Source organism: Thermobia domestica, chromosome 9 (assembly GCF_964235325.1).
Source record: "Thermobia domestica chromosome 9, izTheDome1.hap1.1, whole genome shotgun sequence".
NCBI classification, from domain to species: domain Eukaryota; kingdom Metazoa; phylum Arthropoda; class Insecta; order Zygentoma; family Lepismatidae; genus Thermobia; species Thermobia domestica.
Window position 1 is genome coordinate 135,817,079 of NC_137462.1, and position 21,512 is coordinate 135,838,590.

Here is a 21,512-nt window from a genome sequence, read left to right on the forward strand (position 1 = left end):
TTGGTCTTATATAAAACTTGTTTTATTGCATGTATGATTTCAAGTGTACATTTTTGTTACAAGCATTCGAGTATCGTTCCATTATTTGTAATCGCTTAATATTATGACAGTAACTGACATGTTTCTTTGCCTTTTCGTATGGACATTAGTCGACTGTAAGTTTCTCTTTCTCTTCTTTAGCCAATGACTGAAAGACCTGATGTGGCGAGAAGAGGTGAACCAGAGGAAATTATTTGTCTTCCGCTAATTAGGCCTGGAGAAGACCAGGTTGCGGGTACACTCCAGACGGCTCCACTGTTACTTAAGACCACAGGGCTACCCCACAAAAGTTGACGCTTGTCTCTTTCCTGAGCCACAACGCAAACAGCAACGATCAACAAAGCTAGAAAAATCTGCCAAAAGAAGGAAAACGAACAATATAGTATTGAATTAATAAATTTAGTTATTCAAATGCACATAGTAAGATAAAAGTTTGAAAACTATCCTTCAAGGTACAAAAAATCAGATAACCTTTTCATTTATCGTGTTCTAACTAATTTATGGTCTATAAAGTTGTAGTTTTAGAACATTTCTTTGGGATTCTGTTAAGATGTTTCCAACCCTGCCATATATATGTTTTTGTGTGGCTAATAACGTAGCACAGGATTTTCTGTTTTGAACCAGTATCGTCGAATAATGTTTTTTTAATTATTATTATTATTATTATTATTATTATTATTATTATTATTATTATTATTATTATTAGTCTTTTTCATACAGACAATCCAATGTATCTCTCATAATACGAATATTTGAATTACTTGCTCACAGTCACAGCCTATTTTGTTTTTAAAGAAACTTCAATTAACAAGTGAAACAAAATTGTACAAAATATCAGTGTGTTTGATATTAAAATGGTAATATCACTGGGTATTAGTAGTAGGAAGCGCTAGTGATTTGGATATTAGCCGTTCACAGATATAAATATTTATTGTTAATAAAGAAATAAATTCACACATAGATTGCAACTTACTGCAGGAAGATTTACACAACATACAAAATTCGCGTCAAGAAAACAAATTTGACCTGAATATCTAGAAATGTAAATTAGTAACCTTTCCAAACACACACGATTTGTCTGGAAGGTAATGAGACTAACCTCCGCACGGCGCTCTAGTCGTCAACAGTGCATTCACTACGGAGGGGATTGGTGGTGAGGGTTTTACCTAACCAATACTACCCGGATTAGTCTCTTCAAAACTCTGGTAGGGTAAGAATCAATTATCATCTGAACCGCTTTTTAAAATGACGTCATAATTTTTGGAGCTCAAAATGCAGCGTTCGTTTGAGCAACGATACGCCATTAATATTTTTTTAAGCTTTGATAAACCGCTTGAGCGTTATTCACCACAGTTAAGGTTGGTTTAAAGGGACAAGTTTTGCCGATAGATGGCACTACAGTTTTCGTATCTCTCCCATGTATTTTTTATCTTTCACGAAAATTCACGATTTCTTTTACAAATTTCAACCTACAGACTTCAAATTTTCAGAAAAGAAACTTCATAATCTATCGAAGGAAATAATCCGTGCCGATTTTTTATTTAGAATTTTCTTCATTGCTGAAATGGCTTGATTGTTGTAATGCATATCCAAACCTTTAAGAATGGAACTGTTTCAACAATGAAGAAAATTGTAAATAAAAAATCGGCACGGATTGTTCCCTTTAATAGGTTATGAAGTTCCTTCTCTAAAAATTTGAAGTCTCTAGGTTGAAATTTAAAAAAGAAATTGTAAATTTTCGTGGAAGGTAAAAAACACATGGGAGAGATACGAAGACTGTAGTGACATCTATCGGCAAAACTTGTCCCTTTACACTAACCTTAATGAGGTCTACCAGAACCAAGTCCTGACAAGAACGTAGGTTTTCCGTTGGCATAAGGATTTCAATAACAAACTGGATAACATGGAGGACAACGAACTCTCTGGACGTCGTTTGACGAGAAGTGTGGTCTTGGACAACGACCATGGTTTGAGTGTGAGAATGATAGCCAAAGAGCTGAATCTACCCAAAACAATGGTGCACTTTCAATTCTCGCCAAAACTTATTAATATTTTAATTAGGTAAGATGTGTATTGAATATTTGATTTGACTTGATTTCCAGTTTAGTGCCCGTTTTAATAGTGAGGCTGCATTAGACGTAAACCACAGGTTAACGTGGGATCCGTATTACATGAGCTCCCGCTGTAAATTGAACCGGGGTCTCCCATGCCAAAATGGCGCACGCTAACCGCTTAACCACCTGGAAGCTCTATAATCCTTATAATATTAGTAATCCTCTGCTGTGTTAGAGACCCGGGTTGGATTTCCGGCAGGAGCTCATGTAATTGGGATCTCACATTAAACTGTAGTTCCAAGTCTCATATAACCTCACTGTTGAAATGGATTTTAAACTTAAAATGATATCAAATCAAATATTCAATACACATCTTACATAATTAAAATAATAATAAGTTTTCTAAACAAATCCAGTACTATAGATATACCACATTGACTTGACACCTAATCTTCCGTTCCAAGCGCTGCTATCGGCTGAAGGAATTTCACTCCCTTTGGCGTAGACGGCTGCAAGGCTCTCTCGCTTAGCAACAACTGAACTCTTATTGGCTCAACGCGTGGGTGTGCGCTTTAGTTCGCATTTTTGCCACGGCTCAAGACATTTTGGCAGCACTATAGTATTCTCAACCTCTTTTGACTGACGACACACTTAACTGATTATCCAGGACATCGCAACCACTTGTTTCATATTTTTAATAATAATAATAATAATAATAATAATAATAATAATAATAATAATAATAATAATAATATCTATTATAATAGTGAAACCAATTAGTTTCTACAATGACTCTATATAGCACTGAACATTATTGCTACCGCTGGGGGTGTGGACTAGTACAATTTGTCTCGATTTTAACTAATTATTATTAAATTCTTCATGATTTTTAAATTCCAAAATTTCGCGACATATCTTGGGGCAATGCGTAACACACCAGTGTGTCGCGACACATCGGTTGAGAACCACTCTTCAAAACTAATATTTTTATCTGCTCGAAGTCAATAGAATACATTCACCGATTGTAATTTCTTACAAACATCAGGATCTTTACTTCTAAATTCAATACTACAACTTTAATCCATGAGAACCTTAAGTATTTATGTAGTAATGAATCATCCAAATCATCTAAAGAGAGCAAATCTAAACGATATACACATAGTTATTAAAATAATGGAACATCTTAACAAACTGCAAAATAATTGCGTTGGACCTCTTTTAGCCTATAATACAGACTGTATTCTTTACGGAATTAAGGCACATAACTCGCGAATTGTCCTCAGAGAAACAGTGAACCTTTTTTGAAACAGCTCATCACTCAGTTGGATCAGAGATGGTGGAGAAATGTACGCTGTACACGTTACTCTAAAACTGGTCACAAGTACTCAATAGGATTCAAGTTGGGAAATTGAGAATGCAAGAGAAGATATTAAAAAAACATTCTAACGTTATTCAAATCATACTATATATATTAGTGTATTATTATACTGGAAGAACGTGTTTTTCTTAGTGAACAACATTTGTCATTGACATTAAATATAAGTAATAATAGAACAACGGAATATTATGAAATTGTGGCCTATCTAGCGCAAAGTCATTTCACATTTTGTGGTATGAAGTAGTCACTTCAGAGGATACACATCTTTGGGTATCTCCATACATAAATCCGGTCTGTGCTAGAAAAAATGATAGAAATTACTCAACAGACCATATTACTTATTCTCTTCCAGTCTGCTGTGGTCCATGTTTCATAATCGTTTTCTCTCTAAAATCAATTTTCGAAATTACAACCCGGCTGTGGATGTTGAGATTTACAAACAGCTCGTGATGATAATTGAATTCTGCAGTGCGGATTAGCAATACAGTTGTTTGTGACAATCCTCTGTAAAATTCGGAGATTCCCCAGACCTAGACTTTCGTCCACTATTTTTCTTCTCTTCCGATAATGTTGCCACGAGCGTTCTATATAGAGGGTACTATCATTATCTTGAACTGTTGCTATAGGTCAATCTAGCACATTGATAGTGTTGAATATTCTTGATCCAACGAACCTCGTACCCACGAATTGCTCTCTTTTACAATCGGAAAGGTCTAGCCTTACAAACATACGAATCCGCACTACGTCGTTTCGCCTACCAGTAACTATCACTCAACATAGCAATAGTATAAGACAGACACAGAGAACGAATGTTTAGTGTTTGACTCACAGTGATTACTCGTTGTAGTGCACGGATATTTCCATTATTCTGATCAATATTTGTATGGTGTAACTAGGGTTCGAAAATGAAATGTGCACTTCACAAATACATTGCAAATGAGCCACTCTAGCCAATGGAAATGGACTAATTCTCAATTCTGGACAATGATTAACATCAAATTTAGTTACACCATTAGCTCGTTCACAGCTAGCATGCACAGATACGATTTTGTTTGTGAACATAAGTAAGTCCAAACTGTCCATACTAAACACAATACAGGTAGCTGATTATAGCACGCTGTTCTTTATATAGCTACGGTATATGAAGCCCTATGATGATCAGTCTAAATCCATTACAGACAGCCTATGTTAATTTTTCCTTTCATATAAATTTCCAGCTCCAAGTAATCTCTGATCTTAACATCGTTTGCGTTTTGCCTTTCGTTAGGAGATCCTGATTCGATTCCTGATAACTGATTATGAAGCACGGATTCCATGTTAAGATGGTCCGTGTCTCGAATTGCCTTACTGCTGAAAAGACGAGCATTGAATTCCCTATGAACAAACAAAAATTCTTAGCATATACTTACTGCAGCCTTCATTTTTCAAGAGTCCTTAGATCCTTCGGTGCTAGGAGGAGGATAATGGTTGAATGATGCTGCCGAAAGGATATAGCATGCCTTATATACGTGTATCTTTATGACCATTTTTTATTTATTTTTTTCTTATCCTTCTAAATGAAATACATGCAGTAGAACATAATTACGAATGCATGTTGCAGTAACGTTGACAGTCCTTGATTCTAGTGGATTCCCTCCTTCTTGTAAACAATCTATTATATAAAAATAAAAGTTTGAAAACTAAGAATTAGTATAAAACTAGTTGTTTCTAATTAGTTAATGTCTCAAATATTAATTTTTAAACAATTTGAATTGAAAATCACAAGACAAAATAAATATCTACAATGGCATAACCTATTTCCTGGTGATGTTGCATCAGTTGATACATTTCAAGGTCTTCTGGTTGTTGGGAACGAAGTAATACAATATAGTTTGGCTATTGGGCGTCTTTCATAAACGAATGTGCCAATGGTAATCAGTTGATATCAGAGCTGGCATGTGGATGGAGGAAGTACGGCAATTGCCTCAGACCTTATACTAGAAGGAAACAGTTAAGCCCTTCACAAAAAGTAATAAGTTCACTGTTGAGATTCAAAATATTTAGAGATGAAGAATCATGATTGTGTAAGACGTTTTTACAACTGTGTACTGTTAATGTTTCGAAATGCACTTATATAAAAAAATATATTAAAGATATCTACGAAATGGATAAACGACTTAATCTGTAACACAGCGAAACTTCGTTATAAAATTCACATGAAGCAGATATGAATCTGTAGATTATTAAACTGTAAACATAGGTGTCTTGTATTCAAGAAAATAAAGTTCTCAACACCAAAGGCTTTCCACAAATAAGTGTACCGATACTTTATTATTATTATTATTATTATTATTATTATTATTATTATTATTATTATTATTATTATTATTATTATTATTATTATTATTATTATTATTATTATTTTATTTTTATTATTATTATTATTATTATTATTATTATTATTATTATTATTATTATTATTATTATTATTATTACTTTAACCTGTTTTAAATATTTAGTAGGATATCGCTATTACTGATATAAATAATAAAAAGTTATCTAATTTATACTCGATATGGAATTCTCACCTACATCGTTAGTCCCACAATTTACTTTCGCTCGAGGCCTCACATAAACTACGGAACAGCCCAGGAGGATTAGGTGTGATCCTCTGTTATGAAAGATGGAAGCTATTTTATGTTTGCGTCTCTTTTTTTCTTATTATCTCCTATGAAAATCAGATTGTCACTGTTTTAACTAGTCAACTTGTAATCAAGAAGCAAATAAAAGAGCAAATCTAAAGGAAAAGTCTTTCACCCGCTAATTTTTGTCATCCTGTGATTTTTTATAACTACTTTTGGCGTTTAGAATAAACTGTCAAACCTTGTTGCCATAGTTGCAGATTTTCGAACACATTGTTAAAAAAAATGACATTTTATTTTTGCTAGTATGGTTTGTAAGCTGTGATATGTAAATGTTCTTGATACAACAGTATTACTCGTATAATAAATCTTATCTTATCTTAACTATATATAAAACTACATGAGCTAACATAAATTAAAGGGATACTTCCGGTTGACATGGAAAGTTGAAATTTGGCATGATTTTAGCTTTCCGAGACTAACCGACAGGAAAATTGTCAGAAGTGAATATTTTTAATTTTTAGGGGTTCTAAAGGGGAGATGAAGAAATTAGCCATGTTATTTAAATGTTCCCTTTTTTTGACCTATAATATCATATTTTAGGTACTTGGAATTAGAATAAAAACGTGAAATTCTGTATGCTTATACGTTTTCGTTAGCGTTAACAAAGTAAATCGCTAAAAATTAAAAATTCTGACTTTAGAGTGGTTTTATGGGGAACTGAAAAATATTTCCCATGTTATTTATATGGGACATCTTCTGCACATTAAAATGTTTAGGTACTTCCGACATTATTAGAGTAATGAATTTGGTATGATTGTAGCCTTCCGAGAATAACCTACAGGAAAATATCCAAAAGTAAATATTTTTAGTTTTTAAGGGGTCTAAAGGAGGATGAAGAAATTTCCATGTTATTTAAATGGGCGTTTTCTTGGGATACAAAATATTATCTTTTAGATAGTTGAAATAGGAAAAAAAACTTGAAATTTGTAGAATTGTGAATTTAAGAGGTGCGGGGTCGTAGGCCGAGTAAACGTGAGGGTCAGGGGGCGAAGCCCCCAGCTGTGCCAAATTCAGGAAATGTGATTAAAGAGCAAAAACGCAAAATTCACTCTTGATGCAAAGGCTGATACCTAAGAGATGCGAGGCCGTAGGCCGAGCAAACTCGGGGGCCTAGGGGCGGAGCTCCCAGCTAGCCAAAGGCTAATCTTTGTTTAAAACCCATATTTGGCAAACTGTTTGTTCATAGTATATGTTAATTAAATCTTAACCTGAAAATAGACTATGCAAAACAAAACAAGAAAACTAAGACTTACACAATTCTAAAAAAAAAAAAAAAAAAAAAAACAAAAGTTTAAAAAGAATTGGACGTCAAAACCTGAAGAAGTAAATAAGTAAGTAAATAAAATCTAACCTCAGTAAGAGGTCAACAAAAATAAGCTAGTAAGTTCTTTCTAAAACATGGTAATCATCATCAGCGCCGCAAAACTGTCTTAAACATTGGGGGGGGGGGTGACGAATAAGACCGTTCCCATAATCTTTTTTTTTTTCTTTTACGCCATATTCAAAATATTTATGAAGTTCAAAACAATGCTGTGGAGGATCAGGGGAGCAGAGTTGTCTTCAACATTTGGAGGCGGGCAAATTTCAGATTTATTCTGGGAGGACATGAATTTCATCTCACTTTTTTTTGTGACAATTGGATACAAATAATCACATTTCTTCTCCAGAAACACATTTCAAATCGGATTATTGGGGGAACAGTCCCCCCAGTTAAAAGATTGGAGTTGACATGTCTCCCTCATCATCCCCGGGATTTTTGCCAGTAATCATCATACCTAAACCATTTATAAGACAGACTTGAATGCTCCGTAATTTCTAATAAGACACATCTCATTTAAACTGTAGAATCAATAACTGTAAAATAAATCCAATATAAACTAGGAAAAAACTAGAACAAGTATACCTCAATCGATCAGCACAGCTCTAACGATTCTGATGTCTCGCTTTCGTGCATTCACATACTGCCTATTTAAGAGGTATTAGACGACTTTTTTTTTAACTTGGTTTCACAGTACCTATTACAAGACTCAAGCTAATACAACTTCATCTTCTACGTAATTTAATATTCTCGTTGCAATGTGGCTTGTAGTAACTATATGTTTCATTCGATCGTGCGGTTAAAAAATCTTTGAGCCATAGCATATGTGCATATTTTGTAACTAGCAAATGGACACGTGTTCCTGTGAGCAATATTTTGCGTTCTTACTTCCGCATCTATCATATAAAATTCATTTGAACTCGAAATCTTGCACGAAATTCAAACGCGTCCTATGGAACCTCAGTGAACCATTCTACCATGACATATCAAACATTTAAAATTGCTGAAATACATCTTTAACTATTTTAAATGAAAAGTCTAAATTTCGAATTCCATCCGCCTTATGCAGAGTCGTTTTGACGCATTATTAGCATCATACTAAAAGCCTGACTAATGCAGGAAACATATGTTAATAGAACTCTTTAGTATGGCACTAATCAACGTAACAAAACGACTCTGCATAAGGCCCCATATCTCTAACCTAAAGGGATTTTAAGATATGGGCATCTTATTGTAACAGTTACAACCCACATTCTCCTTTTTACTTTGAAACTCCTAAATCCTCCCTTAGTACTACCGTACGTCACACATACTATGTACTGTCTCAAATTAAAGTTTCTAGCTTAATCAGTTTGGTCTAAGCGTTGATCAGTCAGTAAACATTTCTTCTGTTAAATATAGACTTGCTAAAAATGACCGTTCGTATAGAAGAGAAGAAACATTTTATGGTAAGTGTTTGAACCCCTTTCTCTGTGAGAATAGAAATGAGACATGAACTTGGATTGAAACGTCATCTGGTACTCATCTCACCGAAAAAAAAAAAAACTATGGATTGGACAGTAACATCTCCTCACCCTTATATCAGTGGGGGCTGAACTTGAACTAAACGACATTTCAGCGTGACAGTGGCACTGTTCGTGTCACTGATGCCTAAAACTATGGATCGTTTTCGTTTATTTTCACATGTCAACTTCTTTTCCCTCCATATTACATCTAATGTCGATGAGGGATGAATTTGGGCTTAAACTGTATCGGAAGCGTCACAATTCATCTCATTGACCCACCAAAACTTAGGATTGGACACTAATATCGGTCGTGTCTTATTATATTTACACATCACCTTCTTCCCAACGCCATGCCAATATACATGAATTTGGACTTGTCAGTATTCATCTGAGACAGCTCGAAAAGTATAGATGGAACACTAATATCGGTCATTCTCGATTATTTTTACATGTCGCCCCCTCTTGAAGCAAAGGTGCTGAAAACCTAAGTTATCTAAGGGTCTACTCGTGTACCAAAAGCAATCAGAACCGGTTCATTTGACTAGGAGGAATTGACTGTCAAATATTGTTACAATCATTTTATTTACATATATTTTTTCCAGATAAGTACATTTTCTCTCTATTTCTCCGTATGAGTGTATTTTTTTCCATCGATAATTATTTTGCACGAACTTCTACTTCTTGATTTTAACTGATGACAAGCATTTTACAATATCGATTGATGCTTAGCCTTATTCTTCATTAAAGTATCTTCCATTATACCCAGAGACGGAGTTCATATTTTATATGAGAGATCTAGAGTCGCTTGCCAGTCAGAGTAAATATAGTTCAGATACATCGTTAAATCGAGGTGTTCATGTCTCATATAATTCTAAAATTTAAAAAAATCCAAACTACTTATGTTTATGGAGATAATCGTGCTCCCTTTCGGATGCACAACAGTAATAAAATCATACTTTATTAGATAAAGGATACTTACCTTCAGATTTATCCATATGTTATCCAAAAACTTCGATGTTGACTTCGTTTATCATTATTCTCAAATCAACCAAATAACCAAGTTGACACAAATGCATCACATACGGAAAAATTTAGTAAGACACGATCTATAATTCTGTTTTATTCAGGTAATGAGAAAGGTGGTCGTAATGGTATGAGATACTAACAGGTAAATGCCTGAAAGAGAAAGCTGTGTAAATAGAATGTGTTCGTGACAGAGTTGTGATGTTAGGATGATGAGAGAAAATAGAAGAATCTAGTAGTGATAATGATATGTGCACCGACAAACAACTAAAAAATGTATAGGGAAATTATGAGAAAGTAGATAAAATACAAAAGGGCAGGAGGGTACACGTATAATTGTAATGGGAGAATATGATATTGTTATGGAGAAGACAGAAAAATAATATCATAGGCCAACATGGTTTGGTTGAAAAAAAGTAAAACAGGAGAGGGGCTGAAACATCTTTCTGAAACATCTTACTGACAGTTAAGAGGCTTCATCCCGGCGGAATTAAAATACCGCTAATTTTACAGTAATTATTTGATATCTTCAAATAAATAAAAGATAATCGAAATGTGGAACAAGAGCGCCATAGACAATCTCATTTTACATGAGATACCGTTATCACGACTCACTTATCTTCTTTCGATTTCGAGCCATTTTGAAAATCGGTTTTTATTTTCGCGTTTCTAAACGTTGAAAACAGAAAGCCATTAGGTGACTTGTGATAACGGTACCTCATGCACAATAATATTGTCTAGGGCGCTCTTGTTCCACATTTCAATTACCTTGTATCTATTTGAAGATATCACATAGTTACTGTAAAATTATCGGTATTTTAATTTCGCCGGGATGAAGCCTCTTAAATACTACACAAAGATCTATAAGAAACTCTTAGTTCATCTTCGGTGAAAATGTGGCATAACACTATCTTGTCACAACTCCTTCTTTTTATTCTCCTTCTTCATTATCTTCTTTTTTGTAATATGAAATAGTGTAAAATTACATTTTTCGATTTTAAAAAAAGTGCCAGAGTTTGTTGTGTTTACAGTAAATTCGTAGAAAAATACCAAATTTCGTAAATTATCATAAAAATGTATATCGACTATAAACTGAAGAGTAAAATGATTTTGCATGTAAGTTTTGTATTTCGAAATACAGAGCTTTTTTTTTTTTTTTTTTTTTTGTATAACTCTTGAAGAAACTGTGGCCGTATACCTGGTTATTGTGCTTAAATTCCTGACCAGAAATTCAGATTATATTTAATATTAAACAAGTTGGAGATGTTACGGAAATAGAAACTGAAAAATATAACTTCTAATATTCACGATGGCGCAGGGGGCAAGAGGCAAATTCTCCCATGTGGCTATGGCTCCCCCAACACATATTGTATTCTGATGGTGGTCAAGTTTTTAAAAATTATCCTTTTCTGTGTGTGAAATAAAAGAAAATTGAACTCCTTAAAATTTCACATCTCCGTTTGCTGAATCAAGATATTGAAGCTGGCGTCGTTGTGCTTTTAAATGCAAGTAGCAGTAAAATAATTGAATATTTTGAATGTTTTTAATTAAAATAGATGGACAATTGCTTTGTAGCATTAAAATTAATAATTCAAACTTTAAAATCCAAGAACTGATTGATCATTTAAAATTAGGGAAAAGTTGTAGCAAATGGGAAAGAAAAATCTTACAAGAACTATATGATTCTGAGCTAATCTTTTCTTCTTGATGTAGGGGATCTTAGGGGTTACCCACCTCAATGCCATCCACTGATTATCTATATATTAAAATGCTAGAAAAGTTCATATATATGTTTGTGGCCAATCCTTTCAACAATGAGATTGTGAAAACCACAATTGCTAGAAACGTACCATTCAAATTGTGTGTAAATTTGGCAGTTCTCATTCAAATTTTCAAAAAAAAGTCTTTATTTTTCTAATTTCATTTTAGGCGTCGTTTTGGCCCTATTAGCACAGTGCTATTAGTTTAATATTGCAACTAGGTTGATACCCTTGTGAAAGGCAACTAGTAGAGGAGCTACGTATAGCGGATTGATGGACATTTCAGGCGCTTTGCTTTAATCTGAATGACAAAACCTATCGCAAGCTGGCAACTTCGAAGGCTTATGGACCCACAATGAGGCTTACTCGGATATGAAATTATAAGAAAAAAGTATTTGCATTTGGTATCATCTATTACTTATCCAAGCTTGCAACAAATTGCCCCCAACTTCAATATATTAAAATACTACATTGTGTTTGTCTATAGCAATTCACTTTCCTTTGAGAGTCTTCCTGTCCTTCACTTGTGTTAGTAAAGGGATTTCCATAGATATAGCGAGAAGTGGGAAGGAGATTCACGTTCATATTAGAATCATGCACTGTGTAATTAGCGCAATTTCAGCTAGTAGTAGTTTCTTAAACGATTAAGCAACCTGGCTAAGAGAACGGTGATGGTGATAATTAATGAAATGATGCAATTTAAAAAAAAATAGGAGAAGATGTGTGATCCCCAAGAAGACTCCCACAAACGGGGCTTTATCCACCCAAAGTTCTCTTAGTGGGAGATGGGATCGAATCAAGGGACGCACCTATGATGTCTTGTATATCAAAGTAACAAATGCACAACAAATGTAAGTGATACTAATATTTTCCTTGGAATGTGTTCACTTTCTTCAGGTCTGTTTCAGTCACAAAGATTTTGATAAGCTATTCTATTTAATTATTAATCCATGATGGCTCAATATAGAGCGCTCAATTCTGGTAAGAGGTATCGTGATTCGAACCCAGGCCATCTGCGTTTGCGATAAACAGCATCGTTGGTTTCGCCAGGGTTCTTTCGTTTCCTATAGACATTCTCATTCCACCAATACATTTAATTGAATTAATCATTTCTCTTCCTTTATCTAAAGGGCATAAACGTGATATGTTAAAGCAGAGAATCCCATTGCTAAGGGGCATTTGCTCTTATTTTACGAGAGATAATTATCCAAAACATATTATATTTAATCTACTAACAGCTTTGGTTTCCTGTCTATAAAATACTTATTGCATTACGCAATTTTCAAAGCATGTTACATGCATGCGATCGTGACAAATATTCCGGAGTACCTACGCATAGGGAATGCTGCATAGGAAACAAAGGAAGCTTCATATTATAGATAGTTACTGCAATTCCCACGTGCTGGATGACCATGAAAATTATTTGCTGATGCAACTTCACTTGAAAATGAATCAGAGTTTCAATTTTTGTTTTGCTTTTTAAATTTTCGGTTTTAATGAAAATAACAGAAAATAACAGTATTATTTGCAAGATTTTTTTTAAAAAAAATTATTTATATTAGTTTCGTAATAGTTTAACAACGCTACTATTTTCCTATTTAATGCTAATATTTTGAGAATATTAGTCGAAGTACTATCGTTATTTTCTAGAATATAGCTTCGATGATTAATTCAAGGTCACAGGTAGTTAACGAACTGGTATACTCTTAGCTATAGGATGGGAGCATTGTCTCTAAGAAGAAGGATATTTTTAACGGGGTGGAGCTCTTGAAATTTTCCTATAAAAGCCTGATGTTTTCATTACTGAAGCATCATTCGATCAACACTTGCAACGTACTGAACGAACACTTCCTACACACATAATCTTCACCATGAAGGCTTTGGTAAGTAGACGACCAAATTTTGTTCTAGGATATAATTCTTTACCTTAAAGAAGATTACCCTATGTTGTTTACGCTTACTTTACTTCTTGTCTATCTTTACTTCTTGTCTGTCTTGTCTATCTATCCTGTCTATCTTTGTTATTGTCTATCTTTCAACAAGAAATATACAAAAGCCTTCATTTATTCTGTGCGTCCTGAGAACCAGAAAAGAGGGCTACCTTGGCTACAACTTTGAGTATACAAGTCACATTCGTATATTAACCGCGGTCATATAAACACAATTTTTATATAAGCCGCATTTGTATATTGGCCGCATTTGTATATTAGCAGCATTTCTTTTTCCCTTTCAAGTCCAGAAATATATTTACGTGTATAGGCCGCAATTATCCTTAAAGTTCCTTTTTTAAAGTCTTATCTAAGTGGAAATATCTTGAAAATGAAAATACTTTTTCTGCACTTGTAGAGAACTTCCCTCTAGTACTGGTAGATCTTTCCTCCTTGAATGGACCAATAACCGCTCTAATTACTCCAATTGAATATATATAAATCGCAAAAATACGTCTTTTACCAGGCCCGTATCCAGGGGGGTCTAGGGGGGCCGGTCCCCCCTAAATTTTTGCTGGCCCCCTAGAAGTTTCACAGTAAGCTTAAGAAAGAACTATAATATGGTGATGAACTATCATATGATTGGATCGGGCCCCCCTAACTTCATCCGCCCCCCTCCCCCCAAGTTTTTGGGCTGGCTACGGGCCTGTCTTTTACATGAGAGAATCCGATAATCACACAGAAAAAAAATGTATGTGGCGTACTAAAATCATAGGTTAGATTTGTAAATAATGTAGTTTTGGGACTTAACGTACAGCAAACGTATACGGTAACTGAAAATGCATATTTTATAATACTTTCTGTATAAGTGTTCCATCTGTACGTAGGCCCTACTTTCCGTATGAAACAATATAGGCGGTCAGCACCTCACGTACAAATGGACATATATAAATATATATAACATATAGCTGATGAAGGTAACATACACATATATGTATATAATATAAAGAATACTGTTAAATATTAGACAACCTGCAACGGCATGATGTAACATCTAAGAACAGTGCCTATATAGCATACAAATAACGTATGCTTCGTACTGATTTCTGTAGTAAGCAAGAGGATTCCCTATATTTGTACAATATACTGCTGTCCAGAGAACGGATTTTTCTCAGTACATAATTTATCTATTTACGTTCATCCCTATATTTTACCGGTTAATACACAGAGTTTACGCGAGAAATCAAACTTGCAACATAGTAAATAAAACAAGAGGAAAGAAAATGCCCTAACCTTGTGCTACACAAAATTTGTAGCCAATCTTTTCTTTTCTTTTTTTTTTTTTTAACATCTGATTAGGTGAAATAATAATCAAAGTAAGACAGGGTTCTGAAAGTAGGAAAACTGAAAAAGTAAAAAAAAAAAAGTTTTTAAAAAAGCCCTCAAATTGGTCTAGTGGCTAGCAAGTGTGTCTTAGGTAGTCCTGTTTTTAATTTCAAATGGGAGAGCACAAGAAAGTTAATTTTACTTCCATTTATCATTCGTTTCCTTCAGTCTAAAGAGCAATATCATGGGATGTTAAACTTGAAAGAACACTAAATTTTCAAAGAACAAAAGTATCGAACGACCATATAAACATATTTTTTAAAATAATTATTTTATCCATTGTGATATTGCTTTACTTCTAACCTTAGGGCAAAGTTCAATAAAGTTCTTTGTATGTAATTGCTTTTGGGATACTTTATTTTTGATACGGAAGATCGGAATTAAATTTCGGCAGAAACGTATCTGTTTCAGACTTTTTGGTTAAACTGTAGTCTACTTCTCATAGAACCTCGCTGAAAAGGAACGTTAAACTAATTCTAAACAAACGAACGCACTGAATATCATACATCTTATATTACATGTTCATTTTGATATTTTAGAATTTGCATGAAACGTAACTAACTAACTAACTCTATGGCCTATGGAACCCGGAGGTTCAATGCCGCGTTCACAAAAGCTCTCCACTGACTTCTATCCTTAGCTAACTACATCCAGTTTCTACTTTGTATTCCAATCTCTGCGAGATCCATCTTAATATTGTCCTTCCATCTGCGCCTAGGTCTTCCTAATGGTCGTTTTCCGATTGGTCTTCCAGTCAAGACTTTGAAAGTGTTTCTACTTTCTTCCATTCTGTCTACATGACGTGCCCACCTAAGCCTCCTAGACTTGACGACCCTAACAATGTTGGATAAACCGTATAAATTATGTAGTTCCTCGTTATGAAGTTTCCGCCATTCCCCATTCCAGTTCCTCGTGGGTCCGAATATTCGTCTCAGGATCTTGTTCTCAAATACTTTCAGTCTATGTTCTTCTCTCAGAGTAAGTGACCATGTTTCGCAACCATACAGAACAACAAGCATGATTATAGTTTTATATATTTTAAGCTTCAAATTCCTCGACAGAATTCGCGACGACAAGAGATTTTGAACCGAATAGTAACACGAATTTCCTGGTTTTAGTCAACATTTAATTTCTTCGTGAATATGATTTTCCTTTGTTAATATTGATCCTAGATATTTGAAAATATCCACTTTATCAAAAGTATTATTTAATATTTTAATGCATCCATAATTTGTCGTATTATGGCCCCGACGCACTTCCATGTATTTAGTTTTCTCTGCATTTACTTCTAAACCCATGTCCCTGCAAGCGTTTAATAAGATCTCTGCATTTGTTTCTATTGTTCTCCTATCCTATCATAAAACGTAACAGTCTCTTGATAATAAAATCCTCGGCCGAATATTCGGTTCCAAGAGAAATGGGATTAGGAAATGGTTGAAACTTCATAACGAGGAACTGCATAATTTATACCGTTTACCAAACATCGTTAGGGGTCACCAAGTCTAGGAGGCTCAGGTGGGCAAGCCATGTAACCAGAAAGGAAGAAATTAGAAACGCTTTCCATTTTTTGACTGAAAACCTAATCGGAAAACGTCCATTAGGAAGTAGGGTTGCCAACTGGTCGGTTTTTCACCGGCCTGGTCGGAAATATTGCTGTTATTTTGATTAAAGCCAGTGGCCGGTACAAACTTCTCACCAGCCCCTTTATGACCGCTTTTTCAATTTTTTTACCTAGTTCCAAGCAATCTCTTTTAGTTCGAAGTACAGATTTTAAAAGAAACTTTTATTCTGTAAATCCGAAACCATCACCTTTCACCATCTATCAACGATTAATATATTTTGCTCATGTGTTTAGATAATTTTAAAGAGATGACAGGGACTGTATCAGGGAAATTTTGAAATTTACTTGTGATGAATTTTGTAATTCATTGAGAGTTAAAAAGGAATCCTTAAAGCAATTTCCTGTAGTTGAAGTATAAGTTCAAAGAATACATTTCAGTTTCCAGTCGAAAATTGTCACGTAAAGATTAATATATTTTTGTTCATCTGTGTCGATAATTTTAATGAAATGACAGTTACTGGTAAATACAATAAAACGACCAATGCCTATTTCAGTTTCTCATTTATAGCTTCATGTATCTATTAAGCTCATTAGTGAATGCACTAAGGATATACAGAATACATGTGCTAATGCACTTTTGTTCACGATAGTAAATTTTCTTTCCATGGATGGGTCCGAAGAGAGAAACTTCATACTTAGACCTAGTATATCATAGGGAGTTTAAAGAGCGGTGCCCGTTTTTTTTTTTTTTTTTTTAATTTTCCAGAGTTGCCAACCCTATTACGAAGTCGTACGTACACTCATGTTCAAAACTATTGTCGCATGACTATAAATATGTTGTTCTAGTAATATAAATTGATAACGAATTCGCCCGGTATTTCTTATAATGTTAGTATTTTATAATCGCAAAGACAAGTATGTGGTAAATTTCATGTCAAAAGAGCAGTAAATAAGAACAATGAAAGGAAAATAAAATTTTCTTGTCCATTTACTTACATTTTAGTTTACTCATTATGATTTTCGTATTTATAATTCTTTTCCTATGAAATTTACCACAAATATACATTTCCCGGTTATACACATATCAGTATTAGTATCAGTAATAGTATCAGTATTAAAAGTACTCTGCAAAATCATTTTCAAATTATATTCTTACAAGAAGACAGTTATAGATATGCGACAATAATTTTGGACATGAGTGTAAAAATGAGAAGACAACATTAAGGCGGATCTCGCAGAAATAGAAACTGGATTCGGTTGGCTAAGGACTTTTGTGAACGCGGGATTGAATCTTTGGGTTCCATAAGACATAGAGAGAGGGAGAGAAAGAGACAATTGATTACTTTTTTCTCTCCTATCGGGTTTCACGTAATTCCCATCAAAATGTAAGTGTAGGTGAGTGATAAACACTGAGGAAATGTCTAGACGATATGGTTCATGCAAGGCCACTTGATATCTTATATGTCCTTTTTTCTTTATTTATTTTTAAAATATGTTTCCAGATATAACACACGAACGAAATTTACACTCTGGATTTATTGACAACCAATAAAAATAACAAGGTAAAGAAAAGCGTACAGGAACTGTGTTTACATGTACCATCAGTGGCGTACCATGGGAGGGGGCGAGTGGGGCGTAAAATTCGGGAGGAAAAAAGAAACGATATATATATATATATATATATATATATATATATATATAATGGAAGAAAAAGTAATAAAAAAGTGCTCAAAATCAAGGAAAAGCAGGGGTTGTTTTTGAAAATGTTCTTACGCTTCGCATTTGATCTATCGACCTCACTCATATGTACGGGGGGCGCCGTCCTATACTCTCGCCCCGGGGACTGATTTTTCACGTCACGGTACTGCGTACCATACCGGTAATCCTTTGATGGAGTTAAGGTACAAACTCGGAAATATCGTGTAACGATGAGTAGCCACCGGATTCGAACTTGGGACCTCCTGATTGAGAAACAGGAATGGTACCTATTATCCTGTAAGGGTTGCCAATTAGTAGTGCTTAAATTTTAAAGTATTAAAATCACGGTGCAGTCATCCTAATTACAAATAGTAAAATTGAAGAAAAAGAAAAGAAAACAGTTGTGAATTAGAGGTCGAATAATTTTCAATTATACCATTCCATCAAGACAGCATTAAGTTTTATCTTTATCTTTTACTCTGGTGTAAACTGAAGGTCGAAGCACATTTATGAAGGTGCCTAGTGCCACAATAGTGTCACACTTTGCTGCTTTCATGAGTGATAGTAGTTCATCGCTTCACCACTTTGAGCGCTACTGTCCGCCTCGCAAAAAAACAGTTTTGTTGCTTGTGCTTCCCTCTTGTGGCTACCACTGCAGAAAACATATCTTGTTAAAAACGGAATACCCTTTTATGTTCTCAATATACAATCGTGATTTATACTGTTTTCCTTCAGCGAAAATGATTTAACCCTGACAATAACACGTTACTAAATTATCGCTTCAGGTACACCACACGATTTCAAGACGTGTTACCCAAACTGTTTTCCAAAAATGCTGCATTTCGGTCAGCGTTATTCGTTAGAACTAATTCGTGCCAATAGCAATCTTTTTGAATTCAATTACTTCAATTTACGATAAAACGGAATTATTTAAATAGGTAGAAAAAAATTGCTTTTCGTAGCTAATTTTATTAGCACTGAGGTAAAACTAATTCCGGGACAGCACACCTCAAAAGAGTTCACAATCATTATAACCTACATCAGCAATCATTTGTTTTCTTTCTTCTCTGTTCTACTTAGATCTATTTGTACCTAGATATATTTAATTTTCTTCAATTCAATAATTAGATTTATTTAAAAACAAATAACAGCTCCGTTGTTATAAATGGCTATAATAAGTCTCAATCTACATTAGGAAAACAAAATATAATTTCAAAAAATAAACAAAGGAAATTATCATGTCTAGTTGTTTAGAAATATTAGAAGCAATCTAACGAGCAAGGAATACCAGTAGAGGCGAGAACTCCATTCCCCTTGCTTTGATTCGGAAAAGAGTTGATTGACGCAACACGTCAGAAAAGTGTAGGGTGTTATCGTCAGGGTTAATATCAGACTGGCGTTGAAGTGGGGCTGCATGGAAGCTTTGTACCCAATAAAATTTGGTGAAAAGTCCTATTATTGAATTTTATTGGTATTATTAAAATGGTATTTGTAGTCCTCTCTTTCAAATTTTTAGTGTTCCAGAGAAAGTTGCAATAATGAGAATTTTTATAGGTTAAGCACCGTTCACTCATACAAATCACTTTAAGGACTATTAAACTATATGAGCTGCAGTGGCATAATCTCTAGGGCATTCACTCACCAATCTGGTATAGCGGATTTTTTTCTCTATTTTCTCGAGGACTCATCTAAAATTTATTTTTGGGAAATCCTGGTGCAAAAGGCTTCCATGGGCTAGAGCAACCTACAAGGCAAGAGTTGAAGCTGTCTTATGCCGAAAAGGGATCGTGTATTTTCTAGTCTCATCACGTCTCCTGATCAACCTTAGCCTGGAGGGTAGTGCTTACTTCAACATCTCTTCTAATGTTATCAACGACACAAGATTTGGGACTCTCTCTTCTCGTCTCATGTGTGTGAGGAATAGTAGAAGTGTTGAGTCTGACCTCCACACCGTCCTTAAGACTCGCAATACTTGTATCAAACCGAGCACTGTTTTTAAAATGAAATTCTATACTATGCACAACTAATTATTTTGTAGCGAAGCAAGACTTTCAATCCTAAATTTAAAATGAAATGATATATTTCAGTTTTACGTTCTACGCACGGTTATGGCGGCTAGGCTAAAGGAGACGGTGATGATGAAACGGGAGAACCTTGGGAAAACCTACAAACATGGTGCTTTTTCTACCACAAAGCCCACTTCGAGCGAGCTGGGGTTGAATAGGGATCCCACGCGCCAGAAGTGAAGGCTCTATACCGCTGCACCAGATTGGTGAGTGAACGCCCTGGAGACTATGCCACTGCAGCTCATATAGTTTAATAGTCCTTAAAGTGATTTGTATGAGTGAACGTTGCTGAGCCACCAATATATATATATGTTTTCCTTAATAATACGAATATTTTCTCCTGCATAATCATTTTTTTCTTTCGGCACTGTTATGTACGTACATATATATTATTGTTGTGGAAAGAAATTTCGTCTCATTAATAACGAATTAATTTTGGTCTTTTTTGCAGATCCTGGTTCTTTTGCTCGCCGCTGTCTGCGTTCTCGCCCAGGAAAGAGACAAGCGCCAGCTTCTTTTGGGCAGCCCATTGGCTCTTAGCAGTGGTGCTGTCTGGAGTTCTGTTCCAGCTTGGTCTTCTCCAGCTCTTATTTCTTCTCCATCTCTTCTTAGCAGCAGCCGAATCATCTCTGCATCCTCTCCTCTTCTCACTTCCGGTGGCCTTATCCTTGCTTGAGCCAATGATAGCAACGTCTAGTCGACTGCATTGATGACAACACTGCAAGCAACACCACCTGCTCAAGATTGTCCTCTCAAAAGAAGACAGTAAATTTCCTATAAATTGCAACTTTAAAAAAAAAAACTTACATGTACAAAAAATATTTTTATAAAATTATTTTGACGTCAAAATAAAAAAAAAATATATAAATTAATTTTATTCTTTTGAAAGCCTAATTAAAACACCTAAACTCCTAGGATAGCAGTACTAGCAGTAGATCCAACAATGGGAAATAGTAGGCTATCCAACTGCCAACTTTGTCACAACGCTGTGATTAGCAGCTTTGCCGAACATTTGCCAACGTAATCCCTACGAAGGAAGTAAAATTGCAATTGGATTTTGCCTGACCCTCTTCAGCCTAACACCTCAAACTGCTCCATTACAATACATCGGC

The 21,512-nt window shown here is 34.8% G+C and overlaps 2 long non-coding RNA genes across 2 annotated transcripts; one reads left to right on the forward strand and one right to left on the reverse strand.

Annotated features, from left to right (window-relative positions):
* Nucleotides 1-5,032, reverse strand: LOC145694148 (uncharacterized). Its single transcript, XR_014132943.1, has 2 exons — nucleotides 4,881-5,032; nucleotides 1-392 (listed from the first exon to the last, which is right to left on the reverse strand). It is a non-coding gene; the product is annotated as an uncharacterized LOC145694148 (long non-coding RNA).
* An 8,484-nt stretch (nucleotides 5,033-13,516) lies between these two features.
* On the forward strand, nucleotides 13,517-21,187 carry LOC145694149 (uncharacterized). Its single transcript, XR_014132944.1, has 2 exons — nucleotides 13,517-13,644; nucleotides 20,852-21,187. It is a non-coding gene; the product is annotated as an uncharacterized LOC145694149 (long non-coding RNA).
* The last annotated feature ends 325 nt before the right edge of the window (nucleotides 21,188-21,512 follow it).